Source organism: Galeopterus variegatus, unplaced genomic scaffold (genome assembly GCF_000696425.1).
Source record: "Galeopterus variegatus unplaced genomic scaffold, G_variegatus-3.0.2 Scaffold9599, whole genome shotgun sequence".
In the NCBI taxonomy this organism is placed as follows: Eukaryota; Metazoa; Chordata; class Mammalia; order Dermoptera; family Cynocephalidae; genus Galeopterus; species Galeopterus variegatus.
In genome coordinates, this window is record NW_007735710.1 from 67,435 (window position 1) to 73,043 (window position 5,609).

A 5,609-nucleotide genomic window follows, 5' to 3' on the forward strand; every position below is an offset into this window, starting at 1 on the left:
CTTTAGAGAAATGCCTACTTAGCTCTTTTGCTCATTTTTTGAAGCTTCATTATTCAACTTCTGTGCTACCAGCTGCAATCTGTCCAAACTTAAGGATGTGATTAAGATGGGGCATCGTTGCAGAATATGGGATGGTGACTGAGAGGAGTAAAGAAAGCATGGCAGCAGGAGAAGGAATAAAGCTCTGGTGTCATGTCTGGATCTCATGGGAGGTGGTTTGTGGCAGGCAGAGCCAGCATCAATTGGCCTGGGGTTGCATATTGTTTTAATTGTGAAAAGACCACTTTGAACAGTAAGTATGTTCTTGCAAATTGCTTTCCTCATTCTGAAAAGTCAATGTTCTAAAGCTTGGAAAATGTAAACTCTTCTCCTGGAAGTACCAGTGAAATCCTAGAAATTTAGTGATGCTGTCTGAGATCATTTCTAGCCTGGGAAGTATTCTAAAAAGTAAGATTCATAAGAAAGATGTTTATATTTAGGCAGAAGATGTATCTAAAGGAATTTTTTTATTCCAGAAGTTTGTATCTGTAAAACTAGTGTATGAAAAAATAATTTTGGGGGGGTCAATAATTTTATCATTTGTGAATAACTTTACTTTAGAAATTTGGCTTTAAAGAGTTCTAGTTAAGCAGCAGATAAGGAACATAACTTTTTTCCTCCTGTGATAGTATTCCACCAAAATAATAATAACCTAATTACATATGAAATTTAGTCTTATTAAAGTCAGAGGAGAGGAGTGCTTGAAACATCCAACAACTCTTCAGCAAATTTCTAATACACAGAAATCAGACTGAAGTGTAAAAATAACTCAGAAGAGGAGATGAAGTTATAACGTTAGTGTCAGAAGAGGAAGACATATGAAAGAAGAAAAGCCAGTCTGTGTCCCTACAGCCCCATAAGATTCCATATTTTGAAATAGCAAGTGTCAGAGAAGGTCAAATATGATGCTGAAAAAGGAGACTCTTCCTGTCCCAGTTCCATCCACGACTCCTTTTATCAGGTACTGATTATCCCCCAAGGAAAGGGAGACTCAGTCTCTAGAAAAACTGTGTCTAAGAATCCCTCTACTCAGGGACACGGGGCAGTGACAGAGAAAAAGTGAGGTGCGGGCTGGGAATGAAGGTTTGGTAAGAGTTCTGTCCTTGAATTCAGAGTCTCTTAGCTTTTCCCTCCACTTGCTTTCTGAAATTCAGCAGCCAGACATATCCTTCTGAGAGTGAACAGTTCTAGAGAAAAGAATCCCCCTATTTTTGCAGCTAACGAGAAAATTGTCTCTAAATGTCCAGCACAGTGAATAAAATAAAAATATTCACCCCAAGAACCAGGGTCATGGAATTTAAGGACACTGGGATTAAAGGGGAAATCATAAAGACTTTTGGAGAGACATACCAGGTCATATATAAAGAATTAGGATTCAGAACAGTATCAAAATTCTGAAGCATAACTATTAGCTTGTGTATCAATAGAAAAAGCGTAGAAAAAGGTTATTTTCAGACCTGCACATTTGCCAAAATTTTTAATCCATATTTTCCCTTTCTCAGAAAATTCCAGAGGATGTGGTCCATCCAAATGTCTGAAACCAAGTGAGAAAAAGTCATGGGCTCCGGGAATCAGGAGGCCTCATGTAGGAGAATGAGACTGTCAGGGAGGCTCCTGGACACCAGGCCTAGAAAACACCCACCTCAAAAAGGACCAGGTGGACAATGCAGGTGTGAGGACAGACACCAAGAACAGAAGAGAAGTGATGGATTTTATGAGGTTTCTCAGTAATTGAGAAATTGTTACTAGGAGTTTCAAACATCTACCTGGGTATTAGGAAATAATTCTAACTCAGGAAATATAAGAGGCCTTTCAAAAGTTCATGGAAAGATTCATATTATCTTTCAACTTGATTTTTCCATGAAGTTTTTATGCACCCTCTTAGTAAGTTACAAATTAAAAGAGAGATATCCTTAAGTCCAACAAAAATTCAAAAATGAAGTGTATCCTAGTTGTCTTACCAGTGAACCATATATATGTAGTCATAAAACATCAGTCATAAAACCATATTATATAGTACTACAAAAAACTCGTGGACAAGTAGAATTAAAAGATAATACAAATTGTTCCTGAATGTTTTGAAGCACTCTAGTATTCTAAGAAACACAGTGAGTAGACTTGCATGTGCATATGTGTGTGTGCATGTGTCTGTATCTGTTTGTGGGTGTGTGTCCAAATATGACGTCGCGATGGAGATTCGAATTTTTATCTGTTATATCAGGAAATCTTTACATATTCTCTTGAAATGGATAAGTAAAAAATAGAAAATAGAAACAGATGGTTTTGATTCAGAAATATGAATGTATTTTTCAGAAGCTACTAGAGTACTCAAAGTGGCCACATTTGGGAAGCGGGAACATGAAGAGAGTACCATTGCAAAGTGCACACACACAGACACACAAAACACACAAACACATACATACACATAGATTCACTAGGAGAATTAAAATTTTCATCACCATAAATCATTTTGAAATTAAATTAATATGATTCCTGTTTCTCTTTCAGCAAGAGAGTATTTTTTTTTACCTAATTGTATGCTAACTTTATATTTGCAAACATTTCATAATTTCTATTGACATTACTTATCATACATGCTATTATATATGTATGTACAGATTAATCTTTATGCTTAGCTTATGGCATAAATATATGCATTTGTGTTATAGCAATAGTTTCTCTAAGTTTATGAGTACTTCTGTTCATACAATTTATGTGTATAATGCTGTTAGGATACATTTGTAATGCTTTATGTATCCTTGAATTGCTACAACAAAAGTGCTGTTTTTCTCCTTTTGCATCAGTTCTTCCTTGTGTCTTATCAGCTAAAGTCCAGGAAGAAATTGAACGTGTGGTTGGCAGACACTGGAGCCCTTGCATGTAGGACAGGAGAAACATGCCCTGCACAGATGCTGAGGTGCATGAGATCCAGAGATACATTGACCTCGTCCCCATCAACGCACCCCATGTGTTGTGACATTAAATTCAGAAACTACTTCATCCCTAAGGTAAGCTTGTTTCTCCTGTATTCCAACTCAGTGCTCTTGAAATTTCGAAATTCACAGTGTGGTTTCACACCTCTACCCACACTATATGAGAGAAGAGCCAATTCATATGCATGGCAGCTTAATGGACTTTATGCTGTTTATAGTTTGGAGTTGTAAAGCTTCATAAAAGGTCTTGGTACCTGGGAGTGTAAGTCTTCCAAATTTGTTTTACTTGTTTAATAATGTTTTGGCCATTCTTAGGTGTTTACATTTCCAAGTAAATGTTAAAATTGTCAGTTTTTTGTCAGGGTAACACTAAATCTCTAGATCAATTTGAAAATAATTGACACCACAACATGTTGAATTTTTAAGTTCATAAATGTGATTATGCTTCCAATTAGGATGGATATGGTTATTATATTATTCTACTGAACTTGTGGCTGGAATCAATGCAAAAGTGATGGACATGAGTTCTCACAAGGGAGTGCCCCAAACCATCCAAAGATGGGGCTGGTTGGGATTCCAAAGAAAGAAGCCCTAAATACCAGGGTTATCAGTCCAAAACATTTATTGGAGGAACTTACATACAGAGACCTGCAGCATTTCCTCATGACAGGCAGCAAGAGAAAAGAGATGTTCTACTCAGGTATGTCAGCAGCGAGGAGGCCAAGAAATGGAGTTTACATGAGGGCTTAAGGAAATTGGCCAATGGGTTGGACCAGTTTCTTTTAGCGGTTTGGGTAGCAACCTAGATATCTTTATCAGGACCTGGGAATGTTTAAGGCCCCAGTTTTGTATCAAGCCTGCTGGGAGGAACCTGCTGCTGGCTGGGTCACAGAGAGTCAAGGCACTCTGATTTTTGGTCAGGATATAGAAAGAAAGCAGAGGGAATTGGGAGCTAAGCTCTTTATTTATTTATTTATTTATTTAATCATTTATCTATCTATCTATATATCTATCCATCCATTCATTCATTCATTCATTCATTCATCATTCATTATTTGTCCTTTTTGAGACCGGCCGCACCTTGCTCAGCCAATGAGCACTGTGAGCGCACCCGTCATCCCTATATAGGAACTGAACCTGCAGCAGGAGCGCTGCTGTGCTCCCAGCGCTGCACCCTCCCGAGTGCGCCACGGGCTCGGCCCTAAGCTCTCAATTTATTTGAGCTATTTTTAAGTTTTCTTAGTAATGTATTATCAGTGCAGTGGCTGCAAATCTTTTCTTAGGTTTTTCTGAGATAATATATTTTGTTATAAATTTAGATAAAGCCTTTTCCATTTATTAATTTATATTTAGCAAGCATTGTAAATTTACTAATCCTTGCTAGATGTTCATGGATTCATCAGAAATTTCTATGTAAACTATCTTGCTTTCTGTATTGATATTTGCTTTGTTTCTTATCTTCCGATTCTATTGTCCTTAAGTTTTCCTTTCTGCATTATTGCACTGGCTAAGATTTCCAGGGTGATGTTGAATGAAGTTTGTCATAGTGTGCATCCATGTTTCATTTCTGAAACAGAAGGAGGAAGGGGTGAAGTTTTAACATCTAACTATGGAATATTATATTTGAAGTGCTTTTTGAGAAATATGCCTTACCAGATTAGGAAAATTTGTTCTCTTGTCTTAATCTCATACGAATTTTTGTTCTGCAAGTGTGTCTAATTTTATTAAATCAATTCCTTGGTTCTGTTGGTATGATTGTATATATCGACCTCACTTTCCTTAATAAATATACATAAGTAGACATATACAGCTCTATTTGATTTGCATCATATTGTTGAAGACTTCTGTATTTATATTCATAAGAGATTTTGGTATTTGATTTTTCTTCAAGATTTTCTTGTCAGGTTTCTGGTACCAAGATAGTATTGACATCATAATATTAAGAGAGAAATGTTCTCTAACATGGTCTCTTTTTATTGCCTTCTCCTCCCCACAGTCTTCCGCTTGTGGACACTTACTTATATCTTTGAAATGCATAGTAATTTTTGGAGAAATACAGGTATTATATATGAGAAAATTCAGAGTTTCTGATGATGTCTCTTCTTCCAGAAAGACTTAATTTCTCTCCCACAGGCAGTCATAATTGTGTAACGCTTCCTACTCTGATTCTGAATTGGACATGAGGTGAATACAGTCAAAAATTAACTGCAGAGGCTGGCCAGTTAGATCAGTTGGTTAGAGCATGGTGTTATAACACCAAAGACGTGGGTTCAGATTCCTGAACCAGCCAGGTGCAAAAAGTAAAATAAATAAAAAATAGAAATTAACTGCAGCTGTTAGCTTACCTCTCTGAGGTTCTCCCATCTCTGGAATCCTGAAATGAATTTTTGTCTTAGAAGCTTTAGAATGCCTTCTAATGTATGGTTTCTGTCTTTATCCAGACGTTCTATTTGACAGAATTCATGATTCTACCTAGAGGTAATGGGGCTTGCCTTGATAATCACAGATTTGGTACAAGGGTTAAGACTTCATTGTACTCTGTTTTCACCAATGGACACAAATAGAAGGCTTTTGTCCCTTAACATTGGAGTCTGAGGTAATATAAATTAAAATTGTCTTTCTCTCTATTAGTAACTA

General features: G+C 36.7%; 1 pseudogene; it reads left to right on the plus strand.

Annotated features, from left to right (window-relative positions):
• LOC103609422 overlaps positions 1 to 3,047 on the plus strand; it is a 64,729-nt pseudogene extending 61,682 nt beyond the window's left edge.
• Positions 3,048 to 5,609: the final 2,562 nt, after the last annotated feature.